This window comes from Miniopterus schreibersii, assembly GCF_964146895.1.
Source record: "Miniopterus schreibersii genome assembly, chromosome: 7".
NCBI classification, from domain to species: Eukaryota; Metazoa; Chordata; class Mammalia; order Chiroptera; family Miniopteridae; genus Miniopterus; species Miniopterus schreibersii.
The window spans coordinates 35,259,100-35,280,899 of record NC_138108.1 but is presented as its reverse complement, the minus strand read 5'-3'; the positions used below and the strand labels follow the sequence as shown (position 1 = coordinate 35,280,899).

At 37.5% G+C, this 21,800-nt stretch overlaps 1 protein-coding gene across 1 annotated transcript in view; it reads left to right on the top strand.

The window, feature by feature from the left end:
- Positions 1-3,880: 3,880 nt before the first annotated feature.
- ITPRID2 (ITPR interacting domain containing 2) overlaps positions 3,881-21,800 on the top strand; it is an 84,773-nt gene continuing 66,853 nt past the window's right edge. The window contains exon 1 of the mRNA XM_081143371.1: positions 3,881-4,040. The gene's annotated coding sequence lies outside the window, so the exon portion shown is untranslated. The remainder of the gene's footprint in view (positions 4,041-21,800) is intronic.

Genomic DNA, 21,800 nt, shown 5'->3' with positions numbered 1-21,800 from the left:
TTATCTACTTCTAGTGCCGAATAAAGTTCTTTCTGTCTCTGATTGCTAACAATACCATACTTTCTAATGGGGGCCCTCTTTAATTCTGTGTAGTGGTAGTTACAGTGTGCCAGGCAACATGCTAGGTGCTGGGGATGTTCTAGGGAACAAAACATCCAAACCCTTGCCATCACGGAGTTTACAGGCTAGTGGGAGCAGACAGAAGATGGACAATATTCATAAATATAGAAAGTGATAATACATGATAAGCAGAAAACTAAGGCAGGAAGAGGGAGCGTCAGTGGGGTTGGGCAGGGCTGTGGTTCAGATAGGGTGTCAGAGGAGGGCTCTTGGGAAGATGACATTCAAGGAAAGGTGTGAAGGAAATAAAGGAGGATGCCCTGTTCTGAGAAATAGTTCACAGGCCAGGTGGAGTTCGGCCCGGGGAGCGTAGTGAGAAATGAGAACGACGGGGCAGCCAGCCTGGGAGTCTGTGGTGAGGCCCTTGGCCGTCAGGCCATTCCATCCAGTGGCACTACACGTATAAAACCAGAAGCCACTGCAGGTGTGTCTACTTCTGTTTGTCTCAAGATTCATTCACCACTCTTTCCATAGAGTCCTCTTACCCAGGAAGCTCAACTGCATTTTTATTTTTCCTCATGACCAATCAATCACATTTCTTCCTTTTGACTACCTTCCCCTCTTTCAATTATCCAAGCGTCCCTTCTGTCACAGGAGCAGAGCCCCAGCTGCCTGTGTTTCTCAGTACTTCTCAGCAGCGGACCGTGCCTGTGTCAGTGCCAGGAAGCCACCAAAATGCAGTCCTTGCCTCACTCAAGACATTCCACCAGGATCTCTGGGATTGGGGTCCAAGAATCTGCATGTTTAGAAATGTCCTAGATCAGTTCTTTCTGAGTGTGAGGCTTGAAAATGACAATCATAGGTCATAGTAACAGCACCCTTTTGATGGGCATCCCATCAAATTATACTCAATTTTTTTCTTAGCTCCAAAAACAGAAACTCAGAAATATTTGGTTTGGCTCTACTATATTTTGAGGGACTATCATTTGCTATACTTTATTTATATTTTTATCCAATGCTTATAAAATATTTTATTTTGTGAAATATTTCATCATTAAATATATCCATAAGAATCATTTCTGCATAGTCTTCCTCTGCTTGTGTCTTATGAGATTTGATGTCCTGTTTCCAAACTTATAAACTGCGAAAGGAGTATCTATGACTTCTATATATTTTTGTATAATGGTACTGATTTTATTTCTATTTAAAGTCTAATTTTCCCATGATTAATCACTTTCAACATTATACTTGAATTAGAAATAAAGGTACCCAAAAGTTACTTGTAAATGTTGTGTACCGCTCTACATTTTCCTGCCGTTCAAGTTGGTAGCACTGAACTTTGAGCACTTTCTCTGAGTTATGGAAGGAAAACGCCTCTATGACTTGGATGGTTCTAGGACTTGTGACGAGGAATTCATGTTTCCCAGTCGTCTGTGCAGTGTTGCTTTCACATCACTCCCAGTTTTTCGCGAAGAGATACTCGATTGAGGTTTTCCAGAGTATTTCTGTTACAGACTCCAGAGTTCAATACTTTTAAACAAATATTGTCCTTTCATTTTTTTGCAGATTTCATAGGTTAATTTCCCTGTACCAGAATTTGCTATTTCAAGATATTGAGGCAAACAAGACTGTCAGAAATAAAGAACACAGGAGGCACTGCCATGTACTAAACAGATAATAGTAAATATCTACTATCTGAGTTGCTGAATCTAATCCCTCCAAAGAAGACTGGTTCATTTGGCCTCTTACTAATAACTTAAAATTTTTTCCTAGTACAGAGAGGATGTTGTATTTTGATCGAGGGAGCTGCATAAAATTTGGCTGAGACTGAAGGTTAACCTGCCTTTAAGCCGGAAAGGATCAGATGCAGTCTTTATGGCCCGCTCTGGCTGCACTGTTTACAATGAACACTCAAAAGCATGCATTTTCTCTCAAATATTAGCGTTTGCAGCTGCTGGTTAAAAATACATCCAATGGATGCCAAAAGCTGAAGCAAATGGTCCATACATTTTAAGGATATGAGAAGAAAGGCTTGTGAATCTTTAATAATTACATTGCATGTAACAAAAGGTCTTAGAAGAAAAGTATCTTGCAGAATTTCTGCTTCTCTATGCCTTTGGTTAAATTGTTAAAGTCAATGTATGTAACATGAGTGCATTTTTTAGAAAGATAAATAAATTTTCCACTTTTCAAAATTACACATTTTTTATTAGTAAAAGAGCATATAAAAGCTCTAAATATTAGATGTTTTGGATGGCAAATGAGGATCAATCTATACAAAAAGAAAGGAAATTTTATATTATGTGCCTCAAGACCCTTTGTTTACATTACTTCATATTTTTACATAAGAGTTATATAATATTTTGGAAATCCTAACTCTGAAAAGAACCCTGAAAGTTATTTCTTTCGGGAACACGGCCATCAACAACAACATTAATGAAATAGCTAACCTTTGAGTACTCACATCTGCTGGGCACCGTTTTAAGACGCTTTACCTATGTAATCTAAGTGAATCTTCACAACCACCTTATGATATAAATATTAACTTCATTTGACAGATAAGGGAACTGAGACACAAAATGTTTAACAAACCTGCCTGAAGTCAGAGCTGGCAAGTGAAAGAGTCAGTACTAAAGCTGAAGAAACACTTGTAAAATTACTCCAGCCAGTTCTACCCATGGAAAGTGTACACAGCTGGCGAGAGTGTGATTTGAAGGTGCCAGAAGGTCAACCCAAATACATCACCTTCAACAGTTTGCGACACTGCTTCAAATTCCCACCAATGGAGTGTTCTGGGTGAAGACAATGCCTTCAAAAGGCTGTATCTTTAAAATACTACCTAAGAATTGCCCATTAATGATAGTAAGACAAGGTTGACACATTTTAGGGAGATTTGGATGATAAAAGAAGAAAAAGACACCACAATATACACTCTTGGTCAACCTTGGCAAGTGGAGGGGTGGTAAAGACAAAATTCACCCCATTGGCTTTAGCTATATATGGGAATTGTCCATCTTAAGCTGGCTTCTCATTTGGGAGATATAACCAGACTAGATAGTTAAAACTTTACTCTTTGCAATGGTAAAGTTTGGTTAATAGCAAAAATTATGTATAACTTATGTTTTCCTCACCACGTCCCTTTTTGAACAGAGATTCTTAAATAGGTGTCTCACGTATTGATATAGGAAATGTCCAATAGATATGTGAGAATGCATAGCACCCTAAGAACTGTCCAAAGATTTCATCATATTCTCCTAAGTATATGTGAGCCCACAAAACAGTTAAGTTGGCACAGATTGAACCTAGCCCAGCTGCACTGCTTACATATTATCTAAGATTAGTGACTGCTGGAGGTGGTGTTTAACAGCTAAGAGAACAGACAACTGCTTTGAATTATGTATCCTAATGAGCATCAAGGGCTACATTCAAGCTGATAGTTTAGAAAGCCAAATACGGTGTGCAAAATAACCAAGACTGGGATAACATTACACAGCACAGGCTTGCCAGAATTATCTTTCACGTTTTTACTGTGTTTCTGCAACAATGGAAGCAACTATTCAGGATTGGAGTTTTAAGTAAATAATATGCAACCGGAAAGTGAGACAGGTATGTGGACAAAAGTTCTTGGGTTAAGCCAGTGGAATGGGTAGTCAATTCATCAAAAATGCTTTTCAAAATGAACATACTGATCCGGAGTTCTCGGTGAGCAGGTTCATGTGATTTCTTAAAACATTTTCTCTACTCCGTGTTTAACAACAAATGTGGGCCAATTGCTGTGAGTTAATTGAAAAGGATTGTTTTCTTGTTGCCAAGAAACGGCACTTTCTTACATTATGCAGGCCATTATGTGCACAGATCCAGCTTCCTGATTTTCCTTTGAGGGTTTAAGAATATAGGCGGCTGCGATTCAGTTGCCCCTTGAGGAGAGAGATGCAAACCAAGACCGCTCTCGGGGCCGCTGTTCCATTTCAATCTACCGGGTAAGATCTGGATTGGAAAGTGCTGCCTTATTCCTTATGCTTAACTTTTCCTAAATCACTCAAATGCTTTTATGTGGAGTGAATGAGCAGATCTAAAATGATGATTTACTTGGGAGAGTTTAATGTAGAGCATTCTAAATTGATTTTCTTTTCCAGCTGAAGGTTCTGGGGGGGAGGGGAGAGGTGGAGATCATAATAGAGGTCTGTGAAACTGGCTCCCGAGTTTTTTTCTTCTTGATTTCAGAGTAGTAAACACATGTAAACTAAGAAGTTGTGAGTGTGGTTAGGGTTGAAATATTAAAATCATTGCTATGGAAGCAAATGTTATTTCTATTTGGAGAAAAGATTTCAAATCTTGTTTGACTACTTCCAACTGAGAAATGAGCTTTATATTTATTAACTTCTTAAGGAAAAAATGTTGATCTTATGTATAACTCTGTTACTTCTCTCTCTCTCTCTCTCTCTCTTTTTTTTTTTTTAACAAAACTATTTATATCTCTGTTGGCTACTTTCATGATTTTGTCTTGGAGATGAAGATATAACCAGGGTCCCTGTTTTCTAATAGTGCAGGGTCGTTGTACTCTGTCTTTGGAGCTTACACCTTACCTGGAAACAAATACACAGTTCCAACAAAAATGGTAAAAGTCACATCAGGTATACATACAAACAAAAAAGTCACCCTTCTTTCTCAGGAAGGAAAAGAGCATTTCTTGATTCAAAGTTACTTGCTCCCGGGCTCACCAATGCAGTGCTCATTCTGGGCAATAACGTGGGGCAAGGGCTTCAAAAGGACTTTTTGAGTTGAGTTTGTCGTGTGAAAACATCCTCCCTCTCTTAGTCGTTCGTACTCTCGGAGGCTTAGGTTGAATCCTGCAGTCCCATGCACTACACTCTCATCACACCGTTTGCATAGACTATATGTTGAAAACAGTGTTTTCAAATTTGCAGAGGGACCTAGTTGAGTGCTGTTATTGATCCTTTCTTCCAGTTATACTCTCCCTCCTCTTTTCCGTGGCTCTGGGTTTCCTAGGAATATATTTCCTTTACAGGGAAGATCCTCAGAACGGATACAAGTCAGGTCAAATGTTTGTTGTCTCATTAGGTAAGTTTCCATTTGTTCATAGTTTGCAGAAACATGGGTATGTATATGACTGTGTAATACGAATCCTAGTTGAAGCTGGAAATTATTGTAGCATGCCTTTACCTGATAATATGATTTGGGTTTTCCACAGTGACCCAATACTCTGCTAAGCAAGCTGTTATGTGGAATAATGTTGACAAGGTAATAGTCGAGGATGGCATGCAATCCATCCATTTATTTTTAACTTGTCAAATTGTCAATCCTTTCTTGAATTCCTATACATTTTTAAATCACTGTACGATCAGCTATCATAAATTCATTACACTGTATTTTTTTCATTTACATAGTAGTAAAATTGAAACAGCCCATTTAAACAAATGCATGGTTTGTAGTTATGTATACTTGGTGTGACTTATTACCATTTTTGTTGGAACTTTGAATTTCTTTCCAGGTAAACTGTAATTAAACAATTCTATTCTGGTTTACATTCCTTTTTTTTTTTTTTTTAACCTTGTCAAAAAGTGTTCTTTGCCCTGAAAATATACTATTGATATCCTTAGCACTAAGGTGCTTAAAATATCTATGCTGGTAAAATTTTTGCTTAGTCATTTTTGCAGTTATTGGAGCAAAGTGGCAGGTGAACATGTGGGATGGGTGGAGTGGAGCAAAAGTCAGACTGATAGGGTATCATATAGGCAGATTTCTTCCCATACCTAGCATACCATTTCTTCTTTGTAATATTAATAAACTAACTATAAAGGAAATATTTAATAGTAAAGAACAAAATCTTGATTTTATCTGAGTGCTATTTTTTAAAATTAAACAAATATTAGCTATTTGTTAAAATATTAATTTGCTTCTCTGTGTATTAAAAATTATGCAAAAAGAATGATGTCCATCTAGGTTGGGATGAAAATCACTCCATAACATTTTTGTTCAACCTTAATTAAGAAGAGACTGAACTGCATTGTTTGTAGATCTCAGTGACTGAAATACCATGAAACGATAGACTTTTAAGGTCACCTATTGCTTATTGAATCTAATGGCTTTGAAACTTTATTCTGAGGAGACATAGAGATTCCCTAAAGCATTATAACAATGGTGAATGTGTGAAGGGTATGGGGGGGAGGGGTGGAAAAAATAAACTATTTCAACCAGCACATACTTTTTTAGTTTGTCTGCAAGAAGAGTATTTCCTTTGTGGAGATCAAGATGCACTGTATTTATAGGAATACACTAATCTACAATTCAAGAAACCCAGTAGAGTATTTGACATATCTCATTTATAGTGCACTCAAGAAGGTTTTTGACAGTCAATTCTTCTATTGCAGGCATTCATCATTTCTTTCATTGTTCTAGAATTAGTTCAGGGATCCTTACCAAGTAGCTTATCATTTTTTTTAATATCACCTATTATTTTTGAAAATTGCTATTATTTATTTTATGGTACAGCTCTTAAACATCATATCAAAGATTTCTAAAAACGTATTGTGTTTTTGATTGCTATTTCCCCATACTCTTTTGATATGAAATTTACCTAACTTTGGGAATTCAGAATAATAAAGTAATAAAGTACTTTCTTACTCTCTTCTTAACTAAAAATGGCCTCTTTATAATGTTAGAAGATCATTTGTCTACTCTAAATGGAGAAGATACATGGAAAATATTTTAGTAATTTTAATTGTTCTGTTGTTATCTATACACACCAAACTTTATCTTGTTCTGCTAAGCCACTAGGGACATTATTTCCTTTTGTCCTTAAAATTTTTGTTAATGTTGGATTTTTAAAAAAATATGTCTTTATTAATTTCAGAGAGAAGAAGGGAGAGGGAGAGAGAGAGATAGAAACATCAATGATGAGAGAGTCATTGATCGGCTGCCTCCTGCACACCCCCCACTGGGGATGGAGCCCGCAACCCGGGCATGTGCCCTGACCGGGAATCGAACCCCGACCGCCTGGATCCTAGGTCAGTGCTGAACCTCTGAGCCATGCTGCCAGGCTTACTGTGGGATTTTTAGTTACTAAACAGCAATGATAGGATTTTTGAATCATTCTGATAAGTTCCTTTTTCCACATTTGTGTGGGGGAGGGAAAATTTCCCTCTTTTCACTCTTAGTTATGCTGGCTAGTCTAATAATCAAATATGAGACGCCTTAGCAGGAGAAAATAGCCAGATTTAATTACATATGTACATATGGGGGTTCCATAAAATATGGGGCCCCTGAGGACCAAATGGACATTCGAGGCTCATATACCATCTTGATCTTAGGAGAAAAGGGGTAAGGTTAGCGGTTTGGGACCTCAAAAGAGAGAAAGGCAATTTGCATTGAGAAGGAAAAGCAAAATGTTTGGTAAATACCTGTTTGCTGGGCCATCTTTAACAGTGGGACCCAGGGAGGGCCTTGATCAAATGGGCCTTGCTAGGTTACTCCCTGTATATTATACTCTAGGTTATATTAAACTGTAGTTATCTCTGATGATAGCTCCCTTCCTGGAACAAGTCCCCCATCTAAATTCTTTTAGGCAGTTAGGGGGAAGATGAAAGGTTCTTCCTGAGTCTTTCCTTTCCTAAAAATAACCAGTTTAAAATAATCAATATCCCCCCAAAGGCACATTTTCTTAGGTGGTAAACTCTACTTGTTTTCTCAGTATATTCAGAATTGCTTTCTTAGTATATGCAGGAGTTAAATGTTCTACTAATATGTTAAAATGTAGGGGGAAAAAAGAATTTGATGCTCTAAAATTTTCAGACTTATCAAGATTGCATTTACCAAATTATGATTCCCACCTTTCTTTTCTCTTTCATTTAAAATCAAATAAAATCTTACCAACTAGGGCATTACTGGTATAAAAAAATTCCAAAGAAACAATATAAATATGGCTATATAAGATGCTTAAAAATTATGTATTATTTTACTGAAAATAAAAAAAATTCGAATACTATGGTTTACAACTGGTTTTCTAGTGATGAATTTGGGGAAAAAAATTAATTTATCTTAAAAGTCTTAGTGGTGTTGACAGATTGCAGTGAAACTGTCTTTGTTGTCTGAGCAAAATAAAGAGGAGTCTTTTCTTCTTTGTTCAACTCTAGGCTTTGTCATCTATTAGGTGCTCTGAATGCGGGCAAGTTATACTTAGTCTCCAAAATCTTCATTGCTTCAACCTGGGTAAAAATACTTATCTCATATGTAATCATGGGAACTCAATGAAGTAACACAGTGCAGTTCTTGTCACAGAGAAACTATATAATAGTATGATGATTCCCTTTCTTTATAACTTCAGTCCTAGACTATCACAACTCATTTCATAGAAAAGATTCTAAAGGAACTGTAAAGATCATCTAGTGTGTCCACCTTCTGTTTGAATTGTTTATATAATGTTCCCCTTGTCACTAGCCTCTGCTTTAATAGCTCTAATAAAATAAGTGTCACCTCCTAAGGCAGCAGACATTTATAAACATTATGTTGAAACATATGAAATTGCTACTTTTATAGATCAAACAGTTCAATGTTGGCCAATTTCATACAATCCAGCCTAATATATATGATACAAAAAACAAATCTTATTTTCCCAAGCATAATTTTATATGATAAAAATCTGACATAACTTGATAATGCAAAAATGTAAATGTAGTTCTATTGGCTGTTTAAAAGACTTACAAAGAGACACCATTAGAAAAATAATATATTCAATAAGAGCTTTGAGCAGGGGTCAACAAACTATTCTGTGGGCCAAATCCAGCCTACCACATGGTTTTGTACAACCAATGGGGTAAGAATTGTTCTTACATTTTTTAAATGTTGAAAAAAAATTAAAAGAAGAATATTTTGTGACATAAAAATTATATGAAATTCAAATTTCGGTGTCCATGAATAAACCTTTTTTTTGGAATAAACCATGCTCGCTCATTTATATATTGTATTAGTCTGCTTTTTTTCTGCAAAGACAAAGTTGAGTAGTTCCAACACAGACTTTATGGCTTGTAAAGCCTAAAATATTTATTTCTTGGCCCTTTACACTTGACTACCCCTGTCCTAGAATGAAACCTTTTACATTCGAATGCCAATGCCTCCACTTCTTGGCTCTGTGATTTAGGTGAGTTACTGAACCTTTGTGAGCCTCAGTTTACACGGTTTAAAATAGGCATACTTATAATACTTACTTCATAAGATAATTATGACTGCCTGGTACATCATAAGTACTCTATAAACATTACTATAATTATTCATATTCTTACAGGGTGCCATTGTAAATGACTGCAAAAAAAAAAACACAAAAAAACACCAACCCTACAGAAGCTCATAAAGCTCAGATGGGCAACAATTGTTGCTTCATCATACAAAGATATAACAGTGCCAGCATTCTGTGGACCTAATAGCAAAATACAACCACTTGATCATTTGCTCGTATAAATGATTATACTATTTGCATCTCACTCATGCCACATGGACCATTTCAAGTTAAAAATATTAAACTTGCTAAATTTGCAAGTGTTAAGCTGCAAAGTAGGAGCTGTTTTCTCCCTGGGATAATGAACATCTGCTGAAACAATTTGTCCAACAGAGCAGTTGCCTCTGCTGGCCTTTTTTTTTTTTTTAAGAAATGGAAAAAGGATCATTGTTTAACTTCAACTCTCCTCGTCTTCTAAACCAAGAAGCAGTTTCTCTTAGGACTAGATGTTTCTGGGATTTAGAAAAGGAAAGGGGCCTCAGCGTTAAATTTATGTTCTTCTCTTTTCAAGTAAGGGTAAGTCGGATTTTACTTAGAGTGCCACATTCTTTCGGTTGCCTTCTAATTTGAATATCGTTTGAAAGACCACAGGCTTTTCTGGAGGATTTAAGGTTTCCGCAGTGAATTGAGCCCTGCAGCACTTTCTGAGAGAGACTGAGAGGTGGGGTAGTGGTTGATCACACAGCAGAAAATGGGTCAAGTTTTACATTCAAAAGGCTTTTCAAGAAATAGCTCAGATCTATTACTTTCTGTGCAAAGTCAGAAGGGTCTGGAGGGAAGGTGATCCAAAATCTTGAAAATGAAATAAAATGCTCCCCAAACTAAGACTCAATAGCATCCTAGGGATAATGGGTGGTTCAATAGCACTGCTGATAAACTTCAGGTCTGAGATTTATCAGTCAGGTTACCTCCCCAGCTTTTCTACACAGGTCTCCCCAGGGGAAGCGTAAGCGAGGACACTTCAAGCACTTAGCTTTATAATGTGGACTTAAGAAGTCAGCGAATAATAACGATTAGAGTTCTCTGGGTAAACCAGCTTCAATTAAAGGTGCTTCTTTTGTTTCCTTACTTTAAAGTAGAGCTTCTGGTCCTTGGGGGATTAAACCAAGAGTCATTAATGAGTCACATCTGAAATGAGGAAGGAAAAGTGTTGTCAAATTTCATGTTGATTCATAAGAATAAATGTGAAGGGTTGTTCACAGTATTTCAATGCTGTAGGGAGGCATGGGGAGACCAGAGAATCAAATATTGAGCACTGAATAGTTGCTGCTTTTATACAAAATGAATTCTATTACATACAAGTCATTCCTGATTTTTTTCTGATTACTGTTTTTGCTTATAAAATGGTCGTGTATAAATAAAAAGAAAAGGTTCAGCTACCAAGCGCAAAATATTTTGCCACCTGCTATCTATTTTGCCAGCCAGTTAAAATCTTTAGCATTCTTTGGTACAAAGCCTTAAGATGCCTGTGGGGTGTAGGGGAATTTTCCTCTGTTAGAATCTTTTGGTTGATAGTCAAATACTTCTGTAATTTCCTTTACCATTTTAGCTCCTTTTGGCATCACTTATTTCAAGTATGCCTCTGGAATGTCAAGAAGATGCCAGCTATTTTGAATGTTGTATTTTAATGTAATAGCAATCTAAAGTTGTTCCTAGAGACTTCAGAATGAGAGTGTGTCTCTCTTATCTTTTAGCTAAAAGAAAAGCTTTAATTAAGAACAGAATGGAGCTTTTGCTCAGTCTCCTACCTGTGAAAGTGGATTAGAAAGGAATTTTTATACTCCAGCTACAGGTGGTAACAGATTTAAATGTGTGGACATGAGGAGGGGTGGTGATTGAGGAAAACCAGAGCCAGACTTGTCACTTAAGTTATCAAATGGTCCAAATATTTGGTCGAAAGCCACAACTTCATTGGACTTGTTTTATGTTGGATATTGGCCTTTGAGCCTTTCTCATTTAAACCTTTTAGAATAATGATTCTGGTAATACTTTGGAATAGCTTCTACCATTATTTCCCCAGTTGAATAAGCCTACAATTAGAAATTCTATCATTGCTGGCTTGCTATTCTAATTCTCTGAAACAAGCGCGTGAGGTTTGTTGGGTTGGCACCAATAGGGAAAGAATGATAGAGCAGGGAGAAACTTCATGAGATCATCAAATCCATGCTAAAGTCATTCAAAATAGATAGTTCTGTAGTCAAAGGTTTCTAAGGAATTTGTTATAGCAGCAATTGCTGTATGACTAGGCCCATAACAATAAAAGAGGCTTGCTTGCCTTTCTGATCAAGAATCATTGCAATATCAAACAAAGGATGAATTCTTTCCTAAGAAGCTTATGACTAATTCAGGTCTCTACAGGCATTCCAGGAACAAGATTCTTTCTGGTTACCAAGATCATAAGTGTGATTTTGGCCCAGAGGCTTAAGAACTAAAGCATGTTATGTTGTGTCTCACTTGTTCTTTGGGTAAGTTCCTCTTTTCTTTGCTATGTTGTAGATTTTTTTCCTTCTATCCTTATTATATTGAGAAACATCAAGTACAAGTATTTTTAGTTGGCTTACCTGAATTCATCTCTTGTAGGACCAACATATCTGAACTAACAATCACAAAAATAATTAACATAGAAAACTTGTCCCTGCTCTATATTTTCTAGCTGCTATCCCATTACTTTTTAGCTTTGTGACCCTGGAAAAGTCATGTAAATTCTCTGGGCTTCAGTTTCCTCTTCAGTATAAAATAAGAAAATGTGTCTAGATGACTGAAAGAGTCACTTTTAGTTCTCAGTGTCTAAAACCCAATCTATTATAAAGCAAAACTGTGACCTTTATCATGAAGAAAAGACAGTGGGAGGGAAACACGTTAGGAATTTTTTCTCAATGCTCCCACTCCCACAAATGCCAAAAATGACTGAAGTCAGTGACTTGAAACTTCATTAGCTATGTTAATTATTGGGTAAAGTTTCACACAAAACTTATGTATTTGAATCTGAAAGGGAGAGAGAACCTAAGCTACAATCTTATTTTTTCCATTTTTGACCAATTTCAAGACTTGAAACCTGTTTTATTTGAGAATAAAATGCTGAATAACATATCATGTGTTAGTTTCTCAAGATATAACAGCTAACTGAAGTTACCATTAGTATTGATGTCTTCCTTCTAATTAGTAAAATGTAAGTTCATTTTTTCTCTCTCAAATTTTTGTGATAAACATGCTTACTCCTGCAAATGTCCAATATTTCTTTCTAAAACTTCTTTATTGAAATCTTTCCCCAAAAGTTTAAAACACTCCAGGGAGAAAATTTTGCTAAAGATTTACTTTCAACGATTCCATTCCATATATACAAACAAATATAATCTTTTCTCTAAGAGCCAACTCCTTATCTATTATGGCTTTGAGGGTGGAGAAAGGAGGTGAAAGTTTTATTGATAAATCTCTTATTGTTATACTTGAGATTTCCTCAAATTCCAGAGAGAACTATAATAGGAGAAAACTACTGGAGAGGTCTGATAATAAAATATCCAATTTTGGTTAGACAGTGTAATTAACAGACTGGGAAAGGAGATTATAAAAGGACTAGTTATGTTTCATTTCCTGAATTTTTATGTCTAAAAACAGAAACATTTGTCCACTTCCCATTTTGTAAAGCTATTGCAAAAATTTTCTGCCAATGAAAATCTTAAAGGTAGTGAGTTTTACTTAAAAGTTGTATGTGGAAAGGCTCATAAATTTATACCGAACTGCTGCTGTAGACTTGATTTCCTGGGAAAGATCTAGGAGCATATCTTTTCTATGAGATAATGTTAGAATCAGCCTTAGTGACAAGTTACATCTTTCAAAGATAAATATACTTCATTTCTTTTGTCACCTGCCCAGTAGGTCAGGTTGATGTAGGTTTAGGTTAGCTCAGTGATACCACTGACCTTTGCAAATAATTGTGCATGGACAGATAATAGCTGCAATTACAATGCTCATATTTGTATTTTTCTATCACTACTGAAAAAGTAAATTTAATATTTCCACAGAATCTATAAAAACCTGATTTATACAAAGTTAAAAAAATTTATCCAAGGTAACAGAACCAACATGATGTAAATAGGTTTATACCTTTTACTGGCAGAATGTACAAATTCGGAAGCCATTCTAAATCAAGCATCTGCACCTTTAGATTTAAAAAAGCCCCTCATTGCTCTGGCCAGTGAGGATCAGTGGCTAGGTCACCAGCCCGCCCACCGAAGGGTCACGGGTTTGATTCCCAGTAAAGGGCATGTACCTCGGTTGCAGGTTCGATCCCCAGCTCCTGTTAGGGTGTGTGTAGGAGGCAACCAGTGGATGCGTGTCTCTCTCACACCGATGTTTCTCTCTCTCCCCCCTCCCTCCCACTCTCTCTCTAAAAATCAATGGAAAAAATATTCTCAGGTGAGAATTAGCAACAAAAAAAGGAAAATAAAAAGCCCCTCATTTTCCAGTTTGCATGATATATTCTATTAAATTTTATTTGAAATTTAAAACAATACTACAGATCACATTAATCTCAACAGGAAGAGAAAACAATCTAATTTTTTATTAGAGTTTCTGGTGGTAACCAGAGAGCCAGTCACTTAGCGAATACATTAATGTCGGAGAAAATCACAAGTGAAGGACATAATTTTTAAAAGATTAGCCCATGAAGATAATTTCCAGGTACATCATCTATCTTTTAAACTACTCTATTTCCAGGAGGACTCTTTGGGGATTATTTCAAACAATAAGAAAAAAAACTTGAAAAAATTAAATAAGACATTCTAATACAAGATGTTCATACTAGAATTTAGATATTTTCATTAGTTCAGAAGTCTTGAGTAAGAAACACCTATACCTTGCTGAGCATTAAGAAGTCTAAGATTAAAAATTGGACAATATTATTTTCTATTCCAGACAATATTATCGTCCTGTGTTCGAACACTCAGCTCTTCTGCCTCATCAGCACATCTCACGCATGATACAGATAATAGCTGTTTTAATACTCCGAAAGTTAGATGTGTGACTGAGATAACCTAGATTCACAAACAGAGAAGCAGTTTCATTTTTGCATGGAAATGAAGAAAAAGAATGGGGAAATTCAGAAGTTAGATTTCTAAAAAGATAATTTAGAAGATTCTCAGTTAGCTTTTCACCGTGTATCAGCTGCCTGGGGGCCTAGTCATCCAGTTTGCTCAGAAATGCCTTGCCCTACACTAACTGACCAGAAACCCCCTGCTTTCGCTCTGCCTTGAGTCTCACCTACAGCCTGAAAAAGAATGTTCTTGTTTCCCTGCTGCCACCCCCCGTCACCCTCCCCACTTCCCAGCAGATGCGGCGAATGTCAGGGCCTCGTTGTCCCCACTTCACTCTTTGTTCTCAGTTCCCACTACTGCTGAATGATCTCCCTCACGTCCTTCCTCTTACGGCTGTCTTCTTCTATCCATCCCGCATGGACCCAAATATGAGACACGTTTTTATTTATTTCCCTGAAACACATTCACCCCGGGCAGTTGGGTTAAGGATTTGGCTGTATACCTTGGGATACGAGGACATGATGTTACGCACAGCATGGCCAATAATGGTAAACTGAACGTGGGACATCCTGGTCATCGGCACTGCCTGCCGCTAGGCAGCACTTTGCTCAGGACCTAGCTCCTGATGTCCCGGTGGGCCACCTTCCCTACCTCCCGTTACACATACCCCACTGCTTTTCCTGGTCTTGGAACGCTTGATTCACCCAGCTCTGGCTGGAGCACAACACTGTTCTCACTTTATTATGCAGGCAGTATTTTCTTTGTCCCATTTTTAGCTCATTTTAGACAACCTCCAAATACAGAATCAAAGATTGCTCACTGACATGTTTTTGCTAAACAAGGCATTTTTTCCCCCATAAGGAATTCTGTTGCTTGCTCTGGAGATCCCTCCCCGCCCCGTCACCTGCCCTCCGCCCCAGATCTTGAAGCACACTCTGCATTTTGAAGGCCATTCAGCCAGCAGAGCCTTGGGCTTTGAAGGGCCCGGGCAGAGACCTGGGCTTCATTCCCACATTCCCCTGGCCCCTGCCAACCACAGCTGAAGCCCAAGCCCTGCCGATTTTACTTGCTTCAGCCTTCTCTCTGCTGCTCCCCTAATCCAACCCAGCTCTGCCTCTTCACCAGGGTTGGGGAACGGCCTCCGAGCCTACTGCTGGGAGAAAACACTTGTCCTCTGCTGATTTAGGTCTGAGTGCCCGGGGGCCTGCAAAGTAACTGATAATAGATTAACAGGAGAAAAGTCTATTTTCACACACATGTGGGAGCACCCACAAGAAGCAACTCCCCAAACAGCGAGGAGTAAGGATTACGGTACCAGCTCAATGACTGGGTTGGGGGAGTTTAAGGCTTTAGGATGGAAGGCTCTGAAGAGGCTTGTTGACACAATATTTTGGAATGTCCCACTGCCCAAGGCCAGTCACCTCCCTAATTCCCATGAAGTCCTGCTTTAGTCAGATAAGGGAAGTTCAGAGCAGATTTCTTTCTGCAGATGTTTTTACTTTGGATTAATCTTCATACCATTTTGGTGAGCTGTTGGTCCTTATACTATCTCCCTGCCTCCAGTCTCATTCCCACAAATCTGTTCTCCCTGTTGCAGCCACAATATTTCTAAAACGCTTGATCATGAGATTCTGTTTCTTAAAAACACTTCATTGGCTGTGCACTGCCAAGGATTATGATTTATAATCCCAGATTTACCATGTGCCTACTAAGGCTTAAAGAAAAAAAGAGTCAAACGATATAAATCTAGCCTATATGATCAGAGATTTACATGGCAGGAAAGGTAAAGCAAGGTGGGCAAATGATGATCTATTAAAAAATTAGTCCTTAGAGCCATCCTATATTTTGTATTTGTGTTTCTCAGATTTTACTACTAAAATCAGTGCTTCGGGCAGTTAGCCAGGTACCAAATCTTTCTCTCTTTGCTTTAATTTTAATTAGCATTTCATTCCTTTAGGGCCTTACTGAAATGCCTGGCTAAATAAGTTCATAAGCTTTTTCTTATGGGTGTTAATAAGTTAATGTACTATGCATTTCCACATACAGTGTTTCTATTTTAATAAGGTCCTTCATGACTTATTCCTGTGAAAGTCGTTTCAGACCCTGAAGCAACAAGCTGAGGAGAACTTTTGAGCAAATGATTTTGAACACCTCTTAGACCCCAGGCCCTTGCTTGGCCTAGGAGTAGAACTGGCCCTGAAGGGAAGAATTCTATTACCTTTGTATAGCCTGCACCCTTCAGGAGACGGTTTTTGCTACTCTGTTGATCCTGTCATGGAGCACAGCTTTGTTGTACCAACACTGATATTTCGCTGTCCGGCTGATTACTTACTTGAACCATCCATATGTTTTTTAAAAATTAGCTTTATTCAGATATAACTTACATGTCATAAAATTTACCCATTTAAAGCCTACAGCTGAGTAGGTTTTAGTATAAACCCAGAGTTGTGCAAGCATCTCCACTATCTCATTTTCAAACATTCTCATCACCCTGCACATATCAGCAGTCATTCCCATGCTCACCCACTACCCCAACCTAATGCTAGGTAACAAATCTATTTTCTGGCTCTATAGACTTGTCTATTCTGGACCTTTCATACAAATGAAGTCATACAATACGTGAGCTTTTGTGATCGGCTTCCTTCACCTAGCGTACTATTTTCAAGAGTCATCCATGTTGTAGCATGTATCGTAGTACTTCATTCCTTTTGATTGTCAAGTGGTATTCCATTATTTATCCATTTATTGTTTATCCATTTATCAGTTGATGGACATTTGGGTTGTTTCCACTTTTTGTCTATCATGAATAATGCTGCTATGAACATTAATGTACAAATTTTTGTGTGAACATATGTTTTCAGTTCTCTTGGTGTATACCTCGTGGAATTGCTGGATCATACAAAATTCTATGTTTAACATTTTGAGGAACTGTAAAACTGTTTCCAAAAGTGGCTACACCAATTTATACTCCCATCAACAATGATGTATGAGGGTTCCAATTTCTCCACATCTTTGCCAACACTTGTTATTGTCATTCTAAGTGCGTGTAAAGTGGTATCTCATTATACTTTCGATTTTCCTTTTTCTAATGATTAATGATGTTGTCGATCATCTTTTCATGTGCTTATTGGCTATTTATATATCTTCTTTGGAGAAATGTCTATTTACATCCTTTGCTCATTTTTAATTGTGTTATCTGTCTTTTTATTATTGAGTTGTAAGAGTTCTTTATATATTCTGGATATAAGTTATCAGGTACATGATTTGCAAGTATTTTCTCCCATTCTGTGCTTTGTCTCCTCACTGTTTTGTTGTTTCTTTTGAAGCACAATAGTTTTAAATTTGAGGAAGACCAATGTGTCTGTTCTTTCTTTTGTTGCTTACTCTTTGAGAGTCATATTCAAGAAAACATTGCGTAACCCAGGGACACAAAAGTTTACTTTATGTTTCCTTTTAAGAGTTTTATAATTTTAGCTTTTTAGTTCTAGGGTCCATTTCGTATTAATTTTGTATATGGTATGAGGTGAGAGTCTAATTTCATTCTTTATCATGTAGATGTCCAGATATCCAGCACCATTTGTTGAAACTGCATGTGGTTTCAAACTACACTATGAACTGTTCTGTTAGTTTTCTATCACTGAGTGTCTTAGTAAGCAAATCCAACTCTGAAAGGCTTCAGATATCAGTAGTTGGTTCTTTACATTTGTGTAAACTCTGCATCTCTTCATGCTTCTGAATATTTTGTGAGTTTTTGTTCTGCTGAATACCTCAGATGTTCAGATGTACTTCTCTTCTCCAAAGCAAGTAATTAATATTCACCTACAAAGAGCTAGCAATTCACCCATTATTTCCTCAAGAAAAATTTACTGAGTACCTATTATGTGCTATGGATATAATGCTGGGAATATAGTAATGAAGAAAACAGACTGTGTTCTCAAGGGACATATTCTAGAGAGAAGAAGCAAAAGAAAAGTACACAAACAGATGTGCAATGTATGAGGGGCTGACACATGCTAAGAAGAAAGCTAGAGCAGAGTAGGGGGATGAGAGTGATGCAGAGAGGGGTTGCTAGTTTTTCTAGAATGTTCAGCGATCTCTTTGATTAAGGCAACATTTGGTTGGCGGTTGCAGGGAACTATCTCCGCAGTGGGAAAGCAGGTACAATGACCTGAGGTGGAATGTGCTTGGCTCAGCTCAAATTTTCCCTCTCCCTCTGTATTTCTAATGCAAACAGCATAATTTCTGTTCACAGCACAATTTTACCACAGTTTCTTTTCTGAGAATATTTTGCCAGAATGGATTATACATAGTACCATAACTAAAAAGATTCAGTTTAGAAAATGTTTCCAAATTAGATAAATTTAAAACTAATATATAAAAAACCACAAACCAACCCAGTTTTTTACATTACATTTTGCATTCTTGCTGAAGCACTATTTCTTACGTTGCAGCTTCAGTCCAACTCAACCAACTTAATTGATGCCTATGGTGATACTTCTCAAATCATAATCTGTGGACCATATTTGTGGTTCAGAACTTTCACCAGGGACTTCACAATGGTTTGAGTAATTAACAATAGTCAGGCCTAAGGAATTTATGATACCTACATTTGTATTCTGACAACACAGAATATAGTGAATGCCACTGGGCTGACTTAATTCCAAGATGCTGTATGTGGAGGAATCTGGGTGGCTTATGAATAGCCTGCCTTAAGTGTCAGCGGCTATGAATCACCAGGTGTGTATCATGGGAGCATCAGTTAATCACTTACCCATATATGGCTGTGGTAACTCAATGACTCACGGGAGTTAATGTTAGAAAATTGGGTGTTTCTTATATACTACATTCCATTGAATATCAATATCCCAAGAGAAGATAACATTTTCAATGAATTTTATAGCCATTACTTCTCTTAAAAAGTCATCACTTTTTAGGAATAATGCCCTGAAAATCAATGCCCAACCTTCGTCTATTTCTCCTTGCCCATATTTGTGTTTTCTATTTCAGATTACTTTAGGCAAGTGGCAAATCTTAAGCGACCTGGATATGTGAATGTAAAATGCTTTAATACCTTCAATATTTAAACTTGGGATATTCCAGAAGGCCCTAAACTAAATTAAAATGCAATTATGGAATGCTCTCTTGCCTTTTCACCAAGTGTATTTAATTCCTACCCACTGCCTAAAATAAAATAATCCTTCTGCTCTGAATTTACATTGAAACTCTTTTCACTTGCCTAGCATTTCTTATGTCTTATTTCCCACACTGTCTTGTACATATATCCCCTGACTGACATCACTTAGGAGCATAACCTAGGGCTGTGGAGGATTCTCAATAAATATTTACTAATATATTATTTTTGTGGCTTGGAAGTATTAGGGAGGTTAATATTAGGATGATCCCATGGGGTTCAACTGTGTTTCTATTTTGGTTTTTTAGTTTTGTTTGTTTAATTTGTATGGTTTTGGTTAAAAATAAATAGGAGAGGATGAGTGGGAAGAAAAGTTTAAAGTATGTTATTCTTCTAGGGATATTTTTCTTTGGTTTTACCTGCCCTGTGGTCAGAAATAGAATTAAACTTAAAAACAAAACAAAACATTGTATTGAATTGTAATGTCCATTTCTTTTAAATGTGGCTAGAATAATGGTCTTTAAAGGGTGTTACCAGATTAAATCTTTGCCAAGTAAGGAAGGTGGAGCTGTGTGGGAATGAGGTTTTGTTTAACCAGGTTGTCTAATGTTTTGCTGAGACATGTTAGGAAAAGCAACCCAAAGTAATGTGGACTCAGTATGAAATCACAGTCTGAAGCACACCTTATAAAATTTGAAGACCTTTCGCCATCCTCTTGGAAATTCATATACCAGAAATTCTAGCCAAAGTCCCTTCCCTAACATCTGTGGGACCTGAAAAAGTACAAATAAAGGTCCACATACAATATATCAAGTTATCAATAATGGTAAATATCTTTAAATGAGGTGTCCTCTACCCTCCTACCTTAAGAATATACCATTAGGCAAAGTTTAAATTTAAAATCCTCCTTGGAGCTTCAGTTTTAAAAAGTGGAGATACTGGTAGAGACAGCTCCAAATCCTACAGCGTAGCCCCCTCTCCTCTTCCCCTCTCCAGCTCCATCCCACAAGGTAAGAGGTCTCAAGACTATGCCTGCGGCCACATCTATTCACAGATCCATATCAGATCCCCTGCCAACACCTGCTGGCTTGGGCATCCCCCGGGCCATACAGATAGAACCATAAATGCCTGGGAACAGATCCGGGGAAGAAGACAAGCAGGCTCATGGCTCTCTGGATGGGAATTCAGGGTTCCTGACAACCAGAGAAGGCATAAAAGGGGGCTTGGCTCAGGCTTTGGGTGGGCACAGTCCTTCAGTTCCTGGGTTCTTTATCTTGTGCGTGGGTCTGAAATCAGAGGAAGGGCAGAGAGATTCTCTAAGCATAAGATCTGGAACAGAGGATCCTCTTTCCATGGTCGAAGAGCCACACTCTATGGGTGTACATATATATGTGTGTTCATGCCAACCACTGTTGCCTATATATTTTTTAAAGATATATAAAATTTAGTATATAATCACATATCAATTATCGTATCTAAAGGAGAGGTATAACTTTATGGATGACCTAAAAGGATGAGCAATACAACACATTTGTCTTTGGGTGTACTGCAATGATTAGTTGACAGGATATCTAAATACGTCATACAAATACAGTAATGATACATTAAACAATAATGAGATTAAAGCCCTCCTGGAAAGGCCTGAAAGCTGTCAAGTTTACCTCATTTACGTTCCGAAGGATCAACTTCACCTCATCCCCTGCTGCACAGCTCTGCACTGGGGGAAATGAGGCGCATTAGCTCCTGCTGAGCAAAGCCTAGCAGGGGGCTGACTGGAGGGCTCCTTCGCGAAGTCCCTCCATCCCATTGGTGGCTTCGCAGCTTCTTCTCTCCAGTGCCCTTTCTTCTTGTATGCACTTTGGGAGTTTCCTTAAAACCTCATAACCTTAGTCTTTTAAACAAAAAATCCTGAAGCCCTAGCTAAATTTACTTTTGTGGGATGGTGATATTGAAAGGATTTAATCAACAAAAATGTAGCGGGTGAATAAGAAAAAATTACTTTTTATGAGTTAACATGGCTGTTAATTTTTTAAGAGAGAATGTTTCAGCCGGTGTTTGCATTTTGGAGTCGAAGAAGTTAGACTAGAGGGTAGGGAAAGGAGACGCCATCGGGGGGGTATAAGATGCAGTAATGAATTCCTAGTACAATGAACCGGATGTTTGAACAGATATTACAGGTGCATGTATGTGAACTACTCAGGTGTAAGACTGTATTTAATGTTCTTGGATAACTTGAAGTAGTGAGTTTAATCTGTTGTGATCCAATTTGCCAGGATTTATAATG